Source organism: Sarcophilus harrisii, chromosome 3 (genome assembly GCF_902635505.1).
Source record: "Sarcophilus harrisii chromosome 3, mSarHar1.11, whole genome shotgun sequence".
Lineage (NCBI taxonomy): Eukaryota > Metazoa > Chordata > Mammalia > Dasyuromorphia > Dasyuridae > Sarcophilus > Sarcophilus harrisii.
Window position 1 is genome coordinate 327,062,879 of NC_045428.1, and position 23,188 is coordinate 327,086,066.

A 23,188-nucleotide genomic window follows, 5' to 3' on the forward strand; every position below is an offset into this window, starting at 1 on the left:
TCAGTACAATTATTCTGGAAAACAATTTGGAAGATCTAGAAGTTTTTGTGGACTACAAGCTCAGTGTCAGCTGAGACATATAGCAATGAAAAAAGCTAATGTTGCTCCTGATTTTCACTAAAATAGGTATTGTGTGTAATGCAAAGGAAATTACAGTCTTACTGTACTTTTTCCCAACTAGACCACACATCTGCAGTAACAGATTTTCAGTTCTACATATGATATTTAGGAAAGACATAGATAAGTTAGTAAATCCAATAAAGGTAACCTCAATGGTGTAATGCCATACAAGAATTTGTAAAAATACTAGGAGATGCTCAGAAAAGAGAAGAGAAAACTTCAAGGAAACATAACTCTCTCAAGCATTTGAAGTATTGTTTATAAAAGGACTAGCCTTGACTGGCTTAGTTAGAAGCAGTGAGTAAACATTGCAGTGACAGATTTAGACTCTATATAAACAAGGAATTATAGCCGTCCAAAAGGGCATTTTCTTGGGTAGGAATGGATTCTTTGTCACAGGAGATTATCAAGAAGAAACTGAATGAGCACTCATCTTTGGCATGTTATCTAGAATGCTTGTTCAAGCATGAGTTTTCAGAGTGTCAAACATAAGCTTACAAGTCATATATATAGCTCAAAATCTCCTATAGGCAGTCCAAATCAGATTAAAATTTCATTTGACAAATAAATAAAATTCTATTTTAAACTGAATAAATAAAAAATGCAATCAAATATAGCCATATCAATATGTGATTTTCTAAGTCAATATGTGACTTACAGGAATCCTTATGTACAAATTAGTGGCCACTATCTCTATTTGATTTTGACACTACTGGTCTAGATGGCCTCTGAGAGCCTGTGATACATGGATTTTGTGATGCAGAGATTAAGATACTAAAAAGACTTCTAATAAAGTGCAGAATTGCCCTGATTGCTTGTAGCTGATCACTTGTGCTAACTCAATATTTGGATGCTCCAAGAAAAGACGAAGCATTTTTTTTACCAGCTGCCAAGCAGGAATAGTCAATAATTCAGTGGATCTTTAAAAAGAGTACAACTGCCCCTGTCTCCTTCCTCAAATGCCCCTTCCCCAATCCCAGAAGAAATAAACAATTTTGAGAACATGGCAGTTAAAGCACACATCCTGCCTAGGTGAGCCTAAGTTTGGGATTGTCTCTTCTTCAGCTGTTGTATACTGTTTCCAAATAATGATTCAGAGATGGGTGAATTTAGTCTTGAAGGCAACTTTGTAAATTCAGAGATCTGAGATCCTTCCTTAGAATTTAGTGGCAGCAGGGGGAATTGCTGATTTGAAGATATCACCGACAGGGAAAAGAACTCAATTCCTCAGCATAGCTTACCAGAAAGTAGCTCTATGTGGAGGGAGCTGTTTGGAAGGGAAATGTAAGGGGAATGTAAAATGCCTATTCAGCAGTCCCACAAATTATCTCATAAACTGATATTTAACATTTATATTTACAACATTAACATTAATATCATATAACAGAAATCGCTGTTGTCCAGTCTCATCTGACTCTTCATGACCCCATTTGGAGTTCTCTTGGCTAAGATACTGAAGTGGTTTGCCATTTCCTTCTAAGGAGAAGACTGAGGCAAACAGGATTAAATGATTTATAAAGAGTCATACAGCTAGTAAGTGTCTGAAGGTACAAGAGGAGTCTTCAAGTCTTCAAACCTGACACTCTATTAACTGTACCACCTTGCTACCATAACAGCAATTGCTTGATGTTTAAAGTCAGTTTGTGCTTATGTGAAGGCTGTTCATATTTAGTATTTCTTATATATGATACAAATAGATACCTGTCCCATGTGTGATTTAAACTATACCTTTCTATATATACTCCATTTTAGAAAGTTCTTAGAAATGAGGCAAATCTAAGTTTTAGGTAATTTTTCCTTGGGGCACCAGAGTGCTAATAAGTTTGAAAAAATAAGTCTGATCCTTCTTTTAGCTGATCAGGCTCACCCAGAACTAGAATCCCTGTGTAAGTGCAGGGCAGAAGATCCCTAACTAGAGAGGGAAATGGTGAAGTGCCCTAGCTATATCAGTCCAGCACTAATTTATTATTAAAAACAGGCAACTAGGAGGTGATGTGGGAAAATTGGAACACTAATACACTGTTGGTGGAGTTGTGAACTGATCCAACCATTCTGGAGAGCAATTTGGAACTAAGCCCAAAGGGCTATCAAATTGTACATACCCTTTGTTCCAATAGTGTATCTACTGGGTCTATATCCCAAAAAAATCATAAAAAACAGAAAATAGGAGCAACTAGGTGGTGCAGTGTATAGAGCACCAGCCCTGAAGTCAGGAGGACCTGAGTTCAAATCTAGCCTCAGACATTTAACACATTCTGGCTGTGTGACCTTGGGCAAGTCACCCCCAATTGACTCTGGGAAAAAAGGAAAAGAACCCACTTGTACAAAAAATGTTTGTAGTAGTTGTATTTGTAGTATCAAGGAATTGGAAACTGAATGGATGCCCATCAGTTGGGGAATGGCTGAAAAAGTTATGATATATCAATGTTATGGAGTATTATTGTTCTATAAGCAATGATGAACAGTTGATTTCAAAAAAGTCTGGAAAGACTTACATGAACTGATGCTAACTAAAATGAATCAAGAGAACATTGTACATGGTAACAATAAGAGTATGTGATGATCAACTGTCATAAATCTGGTTCTTTTCAACAATGAGGTGATTCAAAGCAATTTCAATGAACTTGTGATAGAAAGAATATCTGCATCCAGAGAGAGGGCTATGAAGATTGATTTTGGGTCACAGTATAATATTTTCACCTTTTGGGGGGGGACATTGTTGTTTGCTTGGCTTTTTTCTTTCTCATTTTTTCCCTTTTGATCTGATTTTTCTTGCAGAACATGATAAATGTGGAAACATGGTTAGAAGAATTGCAAATGTTTAACCTTTTTTGGATTGCTTGCTGTGTAGAAGAGAGGGGAGGTGGAAAAGGAGGGAGAAAAACTGAAACACAAGGTTTTGCAAGGGTGAATGTTTAAAACTATATCTATGTACTTTTAAAAATAAAAAGCTATTATTTTTTTAAAAGAAAAATAATTATAGTACATAATAATGAATAATATTTATATTGAAGAGGTACAGAACAATGGCAGTAGGAAGTAATTACTGACTGGAAAGTGTTAAGGAAAACTTTATGAAGAAGGTCAATTTGAATTGGACATTAAAAGATAGAAATTTAGCAGTCAGAAGTTAAAATGGAGTGAATAATAACAGCTAATATTTCTGTGGCTTTTTAAAGTTTGCAAATTCTTTATATATGCTAGCTAATTTGATCCTCACAACATTGAAAGAACTGTGATGTTACTTTTTCCCATTTTACAGATGGAGCATCAGAGGTTGAGAGAGTCAAATTTCTTGCTTGTTGTCACATAGCTATGAAGTGTCAAAATCAGGATTCACACCCAAATCTTCCTGAGCTTGAATCTAGCCTTCTATCCTAAACAAAGACCCAGTGCAGGATAATCCATGGTGAATTCAGGAGAGAAAGTAGATGGTTTTAGCTGGACTTGAAGGTAACATAAGGGAGAAAAATGAGATAAAATGCAGGGTAGTGACAAAACTGGAAGACTTTGAATACCAGGAAAAGGAGTCTAACCTACCCAAAAAGGATTAGGGAATAAATTAATCTGGCTTTAAAGACTCACCCTGTCACTTCCTGCCTCTGTGATCTTGGGCCAATCACTTAATTTCTATAGGTTTCAGTTTCTGCATCTGTAAAATGAAGATGTTAGACTAGGCAATTTTTAAGGTACATCCCACTTTGACTACAATCCTAAAATTATTGAAGAAAAGAATAACATGACCAGAACAATGCATAAAACAGATTATCCTGGCAGCCAAAGGAAAGATATTTGAACAGAAAGACAGCAGAAGTGGGAGGACCTATATGAAGTTTTTGCAATAATCCATGTGTGTGATTATAAGGCCCCATAGCATAAAGGTACCTGTGTAAATATATGGGGTTAGAGTATTACTAAATAGCTTCTAACAAACATGCCCATCTCCAAACTCTCCATTCTCCCATTCATCTTGCACACTACTGTCAAATCATTCTTTCTATCATATGATTCTCCTGCCCCAGTACCTCCGAGGTTAGATTCAAAGCCCACTAAGATATAATTCCACAATACAATCAATGCAACAAACATTTATCGAGTTTTTTTTTTTTTTGTCCTTAATTAAGAGGACTAATTACATCACAGGGTGATGCCTTGACTTATGCATTAATTGGAATTAAGTGAGGCAGTTGTACAGCTTCCTTCTGTCTTCCAGAGACACTGAAATCCAGTGGTAACATAAAAGTCAAGACAACTAGCCATGACCTGGATGCATAAGATACCAAGTCATAGAATCATAGATTAAGAGCTGGAATGGACCTCAAAGGCCATCTAGAAGGACTAACCCATTCATTTTACAGATGAAGAAGCTGAAATTAAGTGATTTGCCCAAAGTCATATTTGGAGCAGTGAAAATTAATAAAAACCAGAATCTATCTCAGTCTGTTTCCTTATCATAAACTCCTAAGAGAAAAGAATGGCCAGGGAACCAAAGGAGCTGCCCAAAAGTGGATCATGGGGAGAAGGTTCGCACCTTATACTACATGTATTCTCCATCCTATTATGAGGTTATAATCTGCTCTGAGAGAACAGACGTCATTAATCTTTGTAAAATAAAATGATTTTTTTTAGCTTTCTCTTTCTGTTAATGATGAAAAAATGGAAATCTTATTCCATTCTTCTATTCTGTAAAGTCTTGCTGATTTTGAAACAACAATCAAAAAAAAAAGCTCTAACCCATACTCAGCACCCTTTGTACTATATGGTTTGCCCAAAAGATGAAGAAATTCCTTCTGGTTTGAGGATATGATGATGATTTCAAATGGGGAGTACCATTTTCATTTTAGCTGGTCCTTGAAGGATAGATGGGATTTCAGGTGTCAAGGATTGAAACAAGATAATAAGGAGAAGAGAGAATGGAGGAAAAATTCTAGGCACTAGATACATGATGAAAAGTTTCACAGTCTGGAAGAGAAAACCCTTTTGATTTCAGTGAATAGTCCAGTTTAACCTGAACATAAGGGTCATGTTGGAGAAGAGTGTGTGTTAAAACTAAAAAAGTAAACTGGAGCCAGATTATAGATGTCCGTGACCACCAAGATAAGTGCTTTGGACCTTAATTGGTAGTCAATGGGGAGCCATTGGAAGTTTTTTATAGGGAATGATGTGCTCAGAGCTATGCTATGCATTAGGAAGATTAATTTGTAGCACTGAACAAGATGGATTGGAAGGAGTAGAGACTAAAAGCAGGGAAATCAGTTAAGAGGCTATTATAATAGTCCAAGCAGGAGGTAATGAGGCTCTGAATTAGGGCGGCAGCAGCAGAGATGGAAAGGGAGGAACAGATGAAAGATATTTTGAAGGTAGAAACTACAGGACTCAGCAATGAAATACATATTGGGGTGAGAAAAAGACTTTCACTGAGAGACACTCAGGACAGAGCAGATATTTCGTGTTTGAATAATGGACAAGATGGTGGTATTAACAAAAATAGGGAAGTTAAAAAGACAAGTTTTTTGGTTGAGATGATAAAGTCAGTTTTAGACATTTTTAATTTAGGGAGTCAACAGAACATGTAATTGGAGATGTTCAGAAGACAAAATTCTGATCTGAAATTTAGAGCTGGAGACAGAGATTTAGGAGTCATCTGTAGGAAGCTGACAGCTAAAGCTATAGAGTTAGATGAGATCCCTAGGGAGAAGAGAATGAAGGGAGAGAAAGTGTAGATAAAAGAGCCTTGGAGAAATATACCCACAATAATGGGATAGAAAGAGGAAAAGGGAATCAATTCAAGTCAAATCAATTCTACAAGACTTCATTAAGCAACTCTAAGGTAGATATGAGCAACCAGGTGGCACAGTGGATAAATCACCAGGCCTAGAGTCAGGTAGAACCATTTTCCTGAATTGAAATCTAGCCTTCAGCACTTACTATCTTTGTGATTTAACCCTGTTTGCCTCAGTTTCTTCATCTAAAAAATGAACTAGAGAAGGAAATTACAATCATTCCAGTATCTTTGTCAAGAAAACCCCAAAGGAGATCACATATAGTCCAACACAACTGAAATAACTGAATATCAATGACAATTGCAGACAAGATGCCCCACATGCATTAGTTATAGAATGTGATTGCGGAGGTGATAAATGGCTTTATGAGTTTTTGGAGAGAGGTAGTTATTTAAACATGGTTCTTCTTTTGACCCTGTCATGATCAACATTCCTGTTTATAACTTGCCTAATTTCATAGAAGGTATGTGGATCAGATTTGTAAATGATACAAACCTGGAAAGGAAAATAGTTTTATGGATAACAGAAGTGAAAAATCAAAACTAATGTGACAGGCGAGAACACAGAAAAAATTACCATCACAATGAAATTTAACAGACATAAATGTCAAATCCTGTATTTAGGTTGAAAACTAATTACATGATTATAGTCTAGCAGAGATTTAGTTTAATGGTGATTCATATTAAATAGATCAGGAATTTTAATTGGCCACAAGCTTAATATGAAATAGCAGTCTGATTTGGCTGCTTAAAAAACTAGTGCAAACTTAAGCCAAATTAATAGAAGTATAGTATCCAGATTTATTAGTCTGATGTACCAGCTGATCAGTGTTCAGAAATGAATTGCAAGGTGCTAGATGTGATTTACATGAGAGACATGTTTACCAAGAGATACACAGGAGCAGATGGAAATCAGCAGCCCCACAGTATATCTCTAGCATCCATAAGGTAGTCATTGGCTCGGCCAGCCCTGAGCCTCACTAAAGTACTGGCCCAGTGCTGGGTTTAGCCCCCTTCGAGAGATGTTTTTATACCCTAAGCGTATTGAATGGAAAAATATTGTCAATCCCTTCATACCTCCCATCTTATACTAGCTTCCCCGGGATAAGGCAAATAAATGCTGGAGAAAACATTGTGAAATGAGGGGAGTGAGAACTTGAAGATAAATTTTAAATGCCTGCCACACTAAGGTTATAGACTCAGGCCTTCTAAACCAAGATATGAGTTAATAACTTTCTGCAGGTGTCCATATAGACCTGGTAAGGAATGGTCCCTCTGTAGAGAGGTGATCATACAACAGTTTTGTTCAGTTCTGAACACCACATCTCAAGAAAGAGAGTGTCCAGAGGATAAATAGATAAATAGGATGGAAAGGAAATAAGCCCCTCATTTTATAGATGAAGAAACAGAACCACATATATAAAAGACTTGTCCCACGTTATATAGTCATTAAATAGCAGAAATGAAGCTTGAATTCAGATTTGTTTGCTTTTTTATTCCAAATGTAATGTTCCCTGCCCTCACAAACCTGTGGAATTAGACATGTTTTGTTTGGAGAAGAAAATATTTGAGGGGAACATTATAGAGCAAAGGTTCTTAACCTTTCATCTGTGAGCTGTTTTTTCTTATATATATTTTGATAAATGTCTTTTTAAAAAATTATCTTTTCTGTAATTTTATGTATTTTCTTCAAAGGAGACTATGACACAAAAAAAGTTGAAGAAACTCTGCTCTGGAGTCTTTAAGTATTTGGAGGGCTGTTATGTGGTCTAGAGAGTCGATTTTTTTTCTTTGTGGCTCCAGAGGGCAAAACTAGGATCAATACACAGAAGTTAAAAGGAGACAGATTTCAGTTGAAGTCAGAGCTTTATTACAGTTATAGCATCCAAGAACACCTGAGCCTCACAACAACCTCAAGGTATAAGTTCTATGGCTAATATCACCCCCCTTGTACAACTGAGGCAAAGAACATTTAGATAATTTGGACGGCTTGCCTCTGGTCACACATCCAACAAGTGTCAGAAGTAAAATTCAAACTCAGTTCTCTTCCAAAGTCAAGCCAGTGCTTGTATAAATACACTATACCCTTTATAATATAAAAGGCTTGTTTTGGTAGATGTTATACATTAAATTTTTATATATTTAAAAGTAAATAGTTACAAAGCAAGTCTAATTGCTTATATTAATATTCAGTATTAAGTTAATAATAAAACATTTAATTTTTAAAAATTATCTATGCATACATTTTGAAAGTATAAAGTTTTAATAATTAAAAAAAACTTACCAATGATTACAACTGTTCAAAAGAGGAATGGGCACCTTGAAAGGTAGTAAACTTCCTCCTCATTCAAAGTTTTAAAGCAATGACCAAAATATGTCCTTGTCTGGGATATTATAGAGGGCATTCTTGTTCAGGTGGACTAAATGACCTCAGAAGTCCCCTCCAACTATGAAATTCTGATTCTGATTCTGTTGCTATGCCTAGATCTGTCACTCTTTGGCAAACAGAACTAGTTTTCTTCTGAGGAACTATTTTAATTGCTGGCACATATGGAGCATCATCTCTAGAGGTTCTTCCCCTCTTGAACTGCACAGCAACTCAAAAAAACAAATTGCAGGGTCAACCTCTGGCCTTTCTTGTTTTGAAATTTTTCATTTTTATATACATATGGATCCCACAATCACTCTCCACTTCCTCAGAAGCCATCAAATATCAAAGGGTTCTTAAGATGCCATGGAAATACCCCCTATATTCAAACAAATTCTTTCCATGTCCATAGAATGTTGTGGGAAGTCTTCTTTCCCTCAGTTTCTACATGTACATCTCCTGTTTTGGTCAGCATCAGACCCATTCTGAAGGTTACTTGTATAGAAAGGACCATCTATTAGTATCTGATTCTCCCTCCTTCCCCATACTTCTCAGGACAATGGGCTGGGTTATTCATATTACACAGAACATTTTAGAGAGATTTTCAAAAGGGAGAGGAAGAGAGCCACCTATTCCCAGTGGAGGAACAGCAAAGAGAAAGAATATTCACCATCTTCCCTACCTATGCTGACATTCCATCCCAGGTGTTCTTTAAATCTAGGCTTTGTTTTGCTAAAGGAGATAAAGTGAAGAGGAAGGTAGAATTCATCCCTGAGAACTTTCTATAAGAAAGGAAAAAGGGAAGAAAGAAGTGTCGAACTTGGGTTAAAGCTAAAATTCAAACCAGGCTGGGTATGCCTCTGGCCATCACTCCATGACAGTCCAACTAATAATATTGAGCACTGTCATTCTCAGTTGGGAACATCTTTGGCTGACCTGCTCTGAAAGCCCTCCTTCCTGGCTTTCTTCCTTAAAGACACTAATAGATTTTCTTTACCTGCAGGCACAGCAAACCTCTGCTGGTTTGAACTAATGTAAAAGTATTAGCAAAGATTGTCCCTGGGAATTCTCCCTCTTCCTCTTTTTCTTTTTCTTTCTTCAGTGCAAAAAGAAAAAAACAGATGACCTAAATCTGCCAGACACCTTCAAAAAGGAGGCGCATGCAGGGAGGAACGCATTAGCAATCCACACAGCCCATTTAATTATTATGAAAAATGCCACAATTGTTAAATGACTAGAATATACACTGAATAAGAATTTGGTGATTACAGTCTCTCCTGCATTTATCCACAAACAGATACAGTAGTTTTAAAACACAAATAAATCTTTCCCAATGTAAACAATTATCCAGCACACACAAATTACTCTTGGGGAGTCTGCAGGAATCCATAAGAGATGCATCCTGAAATAACAATTTAGAGCACCCCCAAAAGCATCCTTTCGGAAGTGCAAGTGATACAAGTCAGAATTGAAAATACTACCTTCTCCCATGGGGTATCTTCCTGGGAAAATGGTGTTAGGGATCATAATATCATAAAGTCCTAAGCAGGAGGACTTTAGAGGTCCAATCTCTGCACCTTATCAATCAAGACAACATGCCACAAGAAGAAATCTCTAAAGTTTGAATAAATTAACTCCCTCAGGGATGGATGAATTTTTTTCTGTCTAGATCAGAGTTGCTGTTACACATGGGAAAAATTAGGGCATCCTTGGAGTGGGTGAAGTCTATGGATTTATGTCCAAATAAACTAAATGCTAAGTGATTTGCCTAAAGTTACACAGGAAACAAGTGACAGAGTTAAGGATCAAAGCCACATCCTCCAATTCCAAAATCAACCCTCTTTGCAATAGATAATAGTCTGCAATAGACAATAATATACACTCTATGTACATAATACACATATACACAATAAAATACAATATACATTAGGATAAATTCTATTGAATAATCTATATTCTAATGAATAAATAAAATATTGAATGAATGGAAATGTATTTGTTAAACATTTACCGAAAACCAGCTATTTATTGTGCTCAATTCTGAGGATAGAAATACAAAAGTGACATAGTCTCTGACTTCAAGGATATTCAATTCTAATGAGAGGAAACCAACAATACATACGTGAGAAAGGCATCCAGGGAAGGGAGTGAAAGTCCAAGGATGAGAATTTATAAATATGGCTGTCAATGGACATAATCTTTATGGTATTATGCTAGTATTGATTTGAATGTTGAGCCCAGAGTAAGAGGTGGAAAATAGCAATGGGGAATAGAGAGAGGTAAGATGATAGGGGTCTTTGTCCAAGAACTATGTCAAATATAGAAACAAGTTCAACAATTTGTGTTGAATCAGTTACTGACCAGTTATTGGATTCAGTCATACTAAGATTTTTTAAAAATGATTCTCTCCCACTAACCCCACATTCTAACAGAGAAATGCAATATTCACAGAATTACAGAATTTAAGAGTTAGAAGGACCTCGATAGAAGTCTACCCATTTAGACTACCCATTCCCAGAAAGAATCACTCCCTACAATGTCAAGTGCAGGCTCCACTTGAAGACCTCCAATGATGGGAAACCTAGTACTTTTTAAGGCAGTCTGTCCACTTTGGGGAAACTCTGATTATTAGGAAATTTTTGCTTACATGAAGTCTAAATTTGCATCTTAGCATCTTCCACCCATTGTTCCCAATTCTATTCTCTGATACAAAACAGAACTATACTAACTCCTCTTTCATGAGACAGCTTTCAGATACTTGTATCCCCTAAATTTTCTTTTCTCCTAAGCTCAATTCTTGCTAAGCACGCTCAATTCCTTCAGCTAATTCTCACAAGACACAGATTCTTTTCCATCCTGGTAACCCTGTCTGGACACTCTCCAGATTATCTACATTCTTCTTGAACCATGCAACCCAGCACCCCATGTAATACTTCAAATGAGGGCAGGAAACAGTAAAATATCACCTCCTTATTCATAAAAGCTAAAAACCTATTTATAAAAGCCATTTTGACTGACATGCCAGACTGCTGATGAATTGCCATCCACCTGCTTGCCATTCACTAAGATCCCTGGATCATTTCAGAAAAATTGCTGTCTTATTATGCTTCTTCTGTCTTTGGAAAGCTGATTATTTTGGTACCCCAATTGTAAACTTGGCAATTAACTCTGTTGAATTGTGTTTTGTTCAATTCAACTTTCTCAGAGATTGCTCTCAACTTTCAAAATCTTGCTGGTTTCTGACTGTCACTGAGTTATTAGCTATCCCTCCCAACCTTGGGTCATCTGCAAATTTGATGAGCATATCATTTATGCCTTTATCCAAAGCATTAATAAAAATATTAAACACAAGGTCCAATACAGATCCCTGAGGCATTACACTAAAGACCTCTTGTATCTTCAATGTTGAACTATCAATTTCTTTTTGAGTCCAGCTACCCAATCAGTTCTGACTCTGAGTCATTATCCAGTTCATATCTTTCCATCTTCTTCACAAGATTAACATGAGATACTTTATCTGAAGCTTTGCTAAATAAAGTAATCTGTGTCCATTCCCTTCCCTTCATCTACTAGTTTAATAACCTTGTCAGAAAGGAAAATGAAATTATTATGGCATGGCCTATTCTTGATAAAATCATACTGGCTCTTTTTAATCATGACTTTCTAGATACTCACCAATCATCTCTTTAATGATTCATGCTAAAATTTTCTTAGGAGGCAAAGTCAAATTTTTAGACTTTTGACAAAGTCAAAGTTTATTGACTATTCTCTCAATCTTATTGTTTTCCCTATTTATGTTTTAAATAAAGTTGAAGAATACATGTTAAATATGTGTTCCCTTCATAGAATTTAGAGTTAGATCCAATCCCAAACCTTTGCCCTAATCATTTTACACTGAAAATTTGAGATACAAATTGGTTGAGTGATTTTGCCAGGGTTACCCAAGTTCATACTCAGTTGCATATTCCTGAAGAGTGTTCTAATAATAACTCAATTCATTTTTCAAAATTTATTTAACATTTTCTACATACCCAATATTGTTGTAAGTACAGTGGTAAACACAAATCAATCAATTATCCAGTTTTCTGAGTTTGAGTCTACTTAAGTGTATGATTAGCTAGTATAAAATTTGAATATATTAGAAGCAAAAGCCATTTTTATTTGGTTTTCCTTTTGAAAATCCAGCAATTTCATCCCTGTTGAAAATACTGACCAGACAGAGCATATGACAAATATAATGAGGTAATGTTTTGCTTAACCTAGAATTGTAGAAATGCTCTATCTTCAATAAGCATGGGGGATGCCATCCTTCAAATAGCTGCCAAAGTGATTTTTCTAAAGTGTTGGTGTAATAATTCCACCCTGCCTACTCAGTAAGCTCCCATGGTTCCCCATTACTTCTAAGGTCAATTATAAAATCCTTTATTTGACATTTAAATCTCTTCATAACCTGTCCTCTTCCTAGTTTTCCAGCCTTCTTACATGCTGTTCTCCTCTGTGCATTCCATCCAGCAATACAGAATATAGACACATCCTCTATTTCTGATCTTCAGGTTTATGCACAGAATATTCCTCATGCTTGCAATCTTTTCCTTTCCAAATTCTAACTCTTAGAATTCTTACCTTCCTCAGACATCACATGTCTGAGAAAAGGATGAAAGGATGAGGAGATGGTAAGCTATGGTAGCGCACAAGGCTGGGGGAACCAATGACAAATTTCACCTATTTCATATCTTTGTCAAGGACCAACTTTGGTTGCTGTATTTGATATCCTCTATTATATAGCTCAAATTCTGCATGTCACTGATACCAATGCCCATATTAAAAACAAAAATGAGCTGGGGGAGCCACAGGAAAAAATGTCAATTCAGAGCTAAGGATGGGCTTTAAAAAAAAATTCAAAATGACTGTTACCTGGTCAATGTGACTTCCACCTCAAATAGTATTTCCTAAATTAACAATTCCTCCACATATTACTCATGGGCCACCTAAAAAGTCATGTCATGTGTGTGAGCAGTAGCACTGAAGCCTGCATTGTGTATTATTTCAGTTTTGACAGAGCCCATTTTTCACTCCAGGAGGACTTCACATGATAGAAATGTTTGAAGCCAAATGAACCAAGAAAAAGAAAATAGTAGTTCATATCATTGGAGGTTTGGCTCTCTCACTTCCACCTCAGACGTTTATTGAAATTTAGAGTCTTATTCCTAGCTTGCATCCTCAGTGTAAATCTCTGTCCATACTATTCAGCTGTCCACTATTGTGAAATAGGTCATGGAGAGTTCTCCAATGATTGAAGAGAAGAATTAATAGGTGTTTTAGTATCTGTTTGAAATTTTGTATTTCACATTGAAGCACTCTTTTGGCTCTTCGTCCCAGAAAAATTAAAGTAATTGCTGTTCCACAAACTGAATATTCCACTTCCCACCACCGTGCATTTGCACAAGCTATCCAACACACCTGGAATATGCTCCTTCTTGTCTCTGACTCTTAGAATTCTTCAAGGTTCAAGTGAAGTGCCAACTTCTTCTGTTCTCCTCCCCTCCCTCCTCCCCCCTTCCCCCACCCGTCCCCTTCCTTCTTAAATTACTGTATATTTACATGAACCCTGTGCCTATATCGTGCCTTATCTACTCTAAATTATTATTACCTAGGCCGCAGGGGTCCTCAAACTATGGCCCATGGGCCAGCTGTGGCAGCTGAGGATGATTATCCCCCTCACCCAGGGATATGAAGTTTCTTTATTTAAAGGCCCACAAAACAAAACTTTTGTTTTTACTATAGTCTGGCCCTCCAACAGTCTGAGGGACAGTGAACTGGCCCCCTATTTAAAAAGTTTGAGGATCCCTGAATTCTAGGGTCTGAGATGCTGACAAATTGAGAACAAAGAAAACTGGCAGAGCTTTGCTGATAATCACCATACTCTTCTCCTTTCCCCATTGAGTTTTGAGAGTGTACAAAATCCCAACATACAGGAAATGATGCAATTATACAGAAGATATTACTGCTAAGGAGAATGTGGGAGCTACAAGAGAGAGGAACAAGCTCTTGTTGCTGGAAATCTCTCCTTTTTCATCTCTGACTTGTCTTCCTTCAAATCTCCTCTAAAGTCCTACTTTCCTAAAACTTACCCCTTCCTCCTTAATCTTAGTGCCTTCCCTCTGAGGATGCCTTCAATTTATGTTGTATACATCATGTTTATACGTAAGTATTTGCATGTCATCTCCACCATTAGAGGGTGAAAGTAGAGATGACTTTTTGCCTTTATATCCCATGTTTTGTGTGGAAAATGCTTTCTTATGTTGTTCAGAAAACTGATAAATCATTATTTAACTTTAATGTGACTAAAGAATTTTGAACTCAGAACAATACTCTGACCTCAGTAACTCTTCAGAAATGCTGACTATATCTGTGAAGAACTTGGGGTTCTCCCAAGACCTGTTTATACCTAAAACACTTAATATTTTCAGTCTTATTTTGCATCCACCTGAACTTATGTTTGGGGTTCCCTTGTGTTTTTTTTCTTTGCCCAAAATGTATTGAATATTTGTAATTATTAAAAATCCATCTCAATCTGCCTTGATTTCAAAATTGCCCTTTCTACAAAATTATTTAATTGGATACATGTGGTTCATTTGCAAATAACCTTATCTAAATCCTATATAATGTAAACTTTCCAGAGCCTGGAAGAGAGAGACCCAATTCTTTTCTGGCTTATTCTCCTCTACAAAAAGTCCAATTAAACTTCTTTCTAAAACTATTCCAGATTTTAGGACTTGTTCTCACAAATGACATTGGCACAGTACAGAACTTGTCATGGGTTTTTTTAGACAACATTTTTTTTAATTTGTGGAAGTTCAAAGAAAAACCCTATCTAGATTATAGAAAGCAGAATAGTACACACTATAAAGAGAATAGCTTGTTATATAGCCTTCTTCCACATGACATTACATGATATGGATAAAAATCAAAACCCAAAATAAAAGCAAATGAATGTTGGGATTCTGAGCTATTCCTTCCACTGTTCTTTTTTTTTTGGGGGGGGGGGGAATACAGTATGTGAATTATAAACATCCTAGCCAGGAAGAGGGTAGCAGATTTCAGTTCCATTTATGACAAATTTTCTAATCATTAGAGAAGTTCTAAAATATAATAGGCTTCCTTGTTAGATAATGTTTCCTATCAACACCTGAAGGGCCATTCACAGGGGATATTGTAAAGAAAATCCATGGTCTGCATAAGGGTTGAACTAAATCACCTAAAATGTCCTTTCCAATTCTAGGCTACATTTGCTCCAGACACATTGTATCCTCCTAACCTGATATTATGAGGAGTTGCTGAAGGAGATACAGTGACTGAAAGGGGGAAATAGGTCCTTTTCATCATCCCTAATATAAATAATGTCTATACCTTAATTTACGCTGTACCATTCAGCAAAGTGGACAAAGCTAATAGAATTTTTAAGCCCTTGCAATTTTCAAAAGGTACTGACAAAACTGAACATCTCTGCCTCCTTATTTCTCTCATTTCCCTCAAGTCCTCACTAAAATCCCACCTCTTACAAGAAGCATTTCCTGATTCCCCATAGTGTTTAGTGCCTTCTCTCTAGTGATTTTTCCCATTTATCCTATAAATAGTTTGTTTGTACATAGCTTTTTCAATGCTAGCCCCCACAAAATCACAAACTTCTGGAGAGCAGTCTTCTACCTTTCTTTGTGTCTCCAGAACTTAACACAAGTAGCACATAGTAGCAGCTTAATGAATGATTGTTGACTGACTGATTAATATTCAATCTCCCAATCTCTTTTTTCCTTTGGGTTGCTATTTCTGTATTTATTCTGTCATTGTTATAGTCAGCCAAACAAAGGAATATTAATTGCTAGATAGAAAAGCAAAATCCATGCTTCCCCAAATTATGCTTGTCTTTTCCCCATATCATTTTCTGCAGCAGGCCTTGCATGCTGGGGAAGGCCAGAGCAAATGTTCTTTGGTAGCAGTGATAAATGAGTCCATTCTCTTCGGAAGCGTTGTGTTTTCTAATCGGTTAAGAGCAAAATTCCAAATGTTATTGGTGTAGCTAGCGGCCAGTTATGCTCCATTTAATCACATTATCTTGAGGGCAGAGAGGGTAAGAGAGAGGTTTGTTTGGTTGTTTTTTTTTGGTTTTAGTTTGGGATTTTTTTATAGGAAACATACAGACAAAGGATAGTAGAAAGAATTAACCAAAAATTTAAAAGAAAAAACTGATGAGTCAAGAAATTTTACTCTATTTCATATTTTAAATGTCTAATTAAATGTACCATTCTCTGAATTGACTTGGTTTTAAAAGTAGCTAAGGAAAAAAATTGCTACATTATAGTTTATACTTAAGAAGCACTGTCATTCTTGACTGCAATCTATTGTTTCTTTGCTGACTCTTAGAGTCAGAAAGAACTGAATTGAAGCCCTGTCTCTGACATGTAAAAAATGTGCGTGACCATGGTCAAGTCACCAAATTCTCAGTGCCCTACATATCCCTCTAAAACTACAAAGTAAAAAAGCTACTGATTTGCATTAGGAAAGGGAGTCTTTTTTTGAGGCAACTGGGTTTAAGAGACTTTCCAGGGTCACACAGCTAGTGTCAAGTGTTTGAGAGCAAATTAAAACTCAGGTCCTTCTAACTCCAAGCTGATACTCTATCCATTGTACAATATAGTTGCCCCAGGAAAGAGGGTTTCCATAACACTAGTTCCAAGACTGGTGAAATGGATCCGTGGATCCAATTTTTAAAATTTTATATATATATAAACTTTACAACTACTAATCAGGTAAAGACTAGAAAAAAGCTCTTGGGCCAGCCCTTGGAAAAATTGTAAAGAAAAAGAGTCATAAATCTGGAATGGACATTAAGGATCATCCCTTACTTATCATATCGGAGAAATCATTATTATTATGAAGCTATTATTAAATCCAAATATCATAGTTCCACTATCATTGATATGGAGAAGAATTTGAATTAGAAATTTTGGCATATTTTTTCATTTTATCATTGTCTTTTTAGTTTTACCTTTATGTACTGTCAAGGTGATTTGGTTTTCCTGTAACTATCACCAAGTTTTGTGTTTAAAAAATTGTGATGATGATTGCAATATTATACATCATTTCAAATTAAATTTGTCTAGAAGGAAGCATTAATTACATAGCAAGGAAAGTTCTGGATCTGAGTTCAAAGGATCTGGGTTCAAACATTGAATCTACCACTGACTACCTCTGTGACTATGGACAACTTCTTCTGGGCCTCAATTCCCTAATCTAGAAAATCAAGGTATTTTAAATTAGATATCTTCAAAAGTCCCTTCCAGCTGTCAAACTATAATCTATAATCATTTTAAAGAGTTCAGCCTAACCATGCATGGAAAATAAAAGTGAATGCAGAATGTCTAGTATTCAGATTATGATATACAGATGTAGGAACAACTCATAGAATAGGTTCTTTGAGACACTCTCTTGGAAATTCAACAATAAGCTGGTTCCAGCAGGACCAGGAAGAGGAAACCTAGGTTACCCTTAGGTAATTACATGCTACTTTTAATGACTCCAAGCCTCTCCTGGACACAAAGGTCTATCTTTTTAATATCCCTATTCTTCTAGTGGTGCTATAACAACAAAAGGTCCAAAGAATTAACTTCCAGTCAACATTGTCTAAAAGACAATGGAAAGTTGTATATTATTCATAATTTGTTTATATTGCCAATGATTGAAAATGAATACTGTTGTGCTGAAAAAAGATAGTTTCAGAAAAACCTGTGAAGACTTGAATTAACTGGTATAGAATAAAGTGAACAGAACCAGGAGAGCAATTTATAAAATTACAGCAATATTGTAAAGATAATCAACTTTGAAAGACTTAGTAGCTTTGATTAATGCAATGACCAACGACAATCTCAATGGATGAAACATGTTATCCATCTCCAGAGAGAAAACCAATGGACTCAGAGTGCAAATTGAAGCATATTTTTTCTCCTTTTTGGAGGAAGGAGGGGAAAAAAACAGCTAATGCAGATATTTATTTTACATGAATTTTTATACATATTTGTTGATGGGTTTTGTTTTTCTTACTTTCTCAGTAGAGAGAAGGGCAGAGGGGGAAGAAAATTGGGGGAAAAAATAAAATTAAACTTAATTTTTAAAAAATATTTTTATATACTTACGTATATTCCCAAAGAGAGAATATGGAAAAATGAAATAAAAAATGTCATCAGATAAATGTATGACCAGAGAAGGAGATGGACTGGTCTTATGAAAAGAGCAAGAAGTCACTAATAGATTGCTACCATTGTCAAGAAATCTAAAGGAAAGTCTACAGCTGATTAGAGAAATATCACAAAAGGGGAAAGGTCAGGAATGTGTTGTTGGAAGAAGTAACCACCTTAATGGAACCCAGATCCAAAGAGTGATCAAAGTAAGTAAGACATAATCATCCAGTTCATACATAGCCCCAGGAGAGACTCAATGGGAAAAGAGCAGAGAAGCAGACAAAGCAAAGAAAGTCATTCAGTCCTTTGATTAATCTGCTTCCCCAAATCTAGGAATCTTTTGTTTATTTCTTGCCCTCCCAAACTACTTAAATTTTCTCAGACAGAGGAAGAGGAAAGGAGAAGTAGGAAGAGCAGAGAATTAAGTCCTGATTAGAGAAGGACCAATGGTTTCCACTTCTTGTCCTGAAACATGCAATGAGGGTCACTAACCTAGAAAGAATGATCATGATCTCATGATATTAAGGAAAGACAGAGTTTGACAACTTGACTAGAAGAATAATGAATTAGGAATCAGGAGATCTGAGTTCTAATCCTGGATTTGAAATTAATTCTGTATTTCTATTGACTCCTCTATAAATTAAGAGGGTCGAACAAAAAGAATTTAAGATCCGATCTATCTCTAACAAATTGTGAGCCTGTGAGATATGGGCTCCATTTGTTCCAACTTAGTTCAGCCTCTTTTCCATTAAGAATTGAAAACAGAAATGCAATAAGACAGTTCTGAAATACCACCTCACACCTACCAGATTGGTTAACATGACCCAAAAAAAATGACAAATATTGGAGATGTGGAAAAATTGTGACACTGATGCACTATTGGTGGAATTGTGAGTTGATCCAACTATTCAGGAAAGCAATTTGGAATTTATATCCAAAAGGCTATAAAACTTTATTACTTAGTACTAGATGACATAATTTGTTCATTTTCACTGGATACTCCAAAGGAGGCTATCTGAGATGGAGAAAAGATATGAAACTATGACATATAAGTATAAATTGAAGGAATTGGAAGATTTTAGCTTGGAGAAAAAAAAACAGAAAGGGCATAAATTGTGGTCTCCAGAATGTTAAAAGACTTCCTATACTTGGCCCAGCAGGAAAATCTACCAATTAATAGCTAGAATACAGAAAGTTAGTTCAAGTTCAACATAAGAAAAAACTTTCTAAGGATTGGAACTATCAAAAAATTAATTTGAGTTGTCTTAGAAGATGCTGAGCTTTCCTTCCCACCTCACTAGAAGTTTATAAGAGACTTGATGTACTCTTGATAAAGATGTTATTTTAAAAAAAAAACTACCATTCAACTGTGCTTCCAGCCCTTAAGTGTTTTTGGTTCTGGAATTAGAGTCTGGTGAAAAAGAGTGGAGTGAACTCTATCACTAGACATCTTCAAATGAAAGTTGGATACTTGAAAATGTTGAAAAGGAGATTTATGATTTCTATGGAGATTGGAACAGACAATCTTTAAGGGCCATTCCAGATCTAACATTCTGATTATACAAAATTTGATTCTAGAGTTGTTTATCTACTATGCCCCATCAGCCTTCTCTGCTACCATTTCTCCTATCAACAACTATAAATCTAAAATCATAATCCAACTTAAGCATAAGAAGAACAGGTCACCATCTATTTGTTAAGAATATCTTAAAGGACACTAATTTGTGCCCCATGACTGAAATACTCTCCCCCCCCCCCCATCTCCTGGTATCTGTGGCTTCCTTCAAGTCCCATCTAAAATTCCACCTTCTACAGGAAATCTTTTCTAATACCTCTTAATTCTACTGCCTTCCCTCTATTGATTATTTTCAATTATCCTGTAATAACTTATTTGTACATAGTTATTTACATTCATCTCCTCGTTTAATTGTGAGCAAGAACAGTCTTTTCCTTCTTTGTATACCTATCACTTAGCACAGTGCTTGACACAGAACAGGCAATTAATTAAGAATTAGGGCATTTCTAAATCTATAAGCTCTAGATTCTATCATCTCAAAAAATATTAGGATGGATTTGTCCAAGTTCAGAGGTTCAAAACAAAACTCTCTGTCTCTCTTTTATTCCCAAATTCTTCCCATCCCCATGCCAAAATGCCCTTGTCTAATGCAGGTATTGTGCTAAGCGTTGGAGATACAAAGGAAGGAAAAAGGCATTCCTTGTCCTCAAGGAGTTTACAATCTAGGAAAACAATAAGCTTTTCAGGAAACAGAAAAACAGAGGGAGAAGGGGTATAATGGAGAAATCCACAGGAATGCAATCCTGTGGAAAACAAAATTTGGCTGATCTGTGCTCCCTTCTTAAAGGAAGGTTCTTGAAAAAATAGGACTCAATTCTCCAATGAGAGGAAGTGAAAGGCTCCAAGGGTAGAAGGAATGATGAGGTATGAATTTGAGGGCTAAGGTGATCTTGCAGAATGAAAAGATTCCAGGGACATCATGGAGAAGTCCAGAGGAGTATAGTTAGATTGAAAATGAAGTGACAGGTAAGAGTTCTGAGAAACCCTAAATCATTATTATTCTCTAACTTAAAAAAAAATTCCCAAGATTTTATCTTGAGGGCCATAACATTTTAACCTACAAATGCAGGCTTTCTTAGCTAGAAACAAATCTGTGCACCCAGGAGTTTATAACAGAAAATCTGACTGTTATTTATAGGGTCATTGGGCAAGAAGCCATAAATATGATTTATAGCTAAGCTCTGACTGAGATTCATTGGGGTAATACATTTCATCATCATAGGCAGATGGCATTTGTTGCTCTAACAGGATTATCTCTTTCTCTCTCAGAATTCAAGAACCGGAATTAGATTTTCAGAGAATCCTCAAATCCTAGGGTTAGAAATGACCTTGAAAGGTCATCTAGTATATTATTAATGATTCACTTTGGAAAAATTATGAAAGAGGACAAGTTTATTCTCCATGTCTCCAATGTTCCTTTTCTGCACCTTTTTGCATATTCCTCTAAATTTCAGTTATATCCACTGTATTGCTCTTTCTCACTTCCTTCTCACTTAGCAAAGGACTTTTTATCAGTCATTTACACCTTAGTATAAATACATCATTGTGTTCAGGATCACAAATACTCTGGAACATTTTGGGGGCCACTACTTCTTCTAGAAAGAGACAGAACCCAGCTGGAAATCTCCCTTAAGTTGCATAAAAGGTGGTAAGAAAAATGCAAATTATCAGGCTAAGGATTAAAAAAGTCTATTGTTGGCTCCATGTGTGGTTACTCTCCACCCTCCAACTCCTTACATGGTCCTTCTTAAACTAGATCAGCTGAAGTGGTGATTCATGGAAGACCCACACAGAATCCTCCAACATTCTGAGATAATGTGTCAACTCAGCCAATAACAACATGAGCAAACTGTTCAAAACCTTCATTGCCTGGTCTGATATTTGAAGACAATGATCGTAAAGCCCCTAAGACTCCTCCACAAGTCAAGTCAATAAGACTATATTAAGTACCTACTATATGCCAAGCATTGGGATGAGTGCTAAGAATACAAAAAGGCAGTGAGTTAGACCAATGGATAGAGATCTGGACCTGGAGTCAGAAAGCCCTAAGTTCAAATTAGACCTCATACATTTACTAGCTGTGTCATCTCAATGCTGTCTGACTCAGTTTTAGCATCTGTAAAATGGACATAATAGCACCTACCTCCTAAGGTTGTTGTGAGGATTAAAAAAGCTAAAATTTTGGGGATGTGTTTTAATCCTTAAAGTGCTATATAAATGCTAGCTATCAGCTATTAAATAATTAATTACATAGCTATTACATAGTTGCTATAACATATTGTACATATGAGCAACTATAATTATATTTAGAAAAGGGTGACAAATTTCATGGAACGCAGAAGCTATGTTAGAGAGTAGGAAGAGCATTGATCCTGGAATCAGCAGGCTTGAATTCAAATCCTGCCTCTGATTCCTACTGCCTGTGTAATCTTGGGTAATCATTTTACCTCTTTAGACTTCACTTTATTATATATAATAATCCTCACTCGTTATTTTTAGCCTCCATTCCTCAGGCCTCTAGTCTGACAATGACATTATTTTCTGAACCTTCTGCTGCTCCTGCTAAGCTCAAGCAATGTTTATAGAGTAATATAAGGATGTGCTGGTAGATGTTTAACTACAGGGCTCTTTTTTTTTCTTTAATAGCCTTTTATTTACAGGTTATATGTATGAGTAACTTTACAGCATTAACAATTGCCAAACCTCTTGTTCCAATTTTTCACCTCTTACCCCCCACCCCCTCCCCCAGATGGCAGGATGACCAGTAGATGTTAAATATATTAAAATATAAATTAGATACACAATAAGTATACATGACCAAACTGTTATTTTGCTGTACAAAAAGAATCAGACTCTGAAATATTGTACAATTAGCTTGTGAAGGAAATCAAAAATGCAGGTGGGTATAAATATAGGGATTGGGAATTCAATGTAATGGTTTTTAGTCATCACCCAGAATTCTTCCTCTGGGCGTACCTGGTTCAGTTCATTACTGCTCTATTGGAAATGATTTGGTTTATCTCGTTGCTGAGGATGGCCAGGTCCATCAGAACTGGTCATCATATAGTATTGTTTTTGAAGTATATAATGATCTCCTGGTCCTGCTC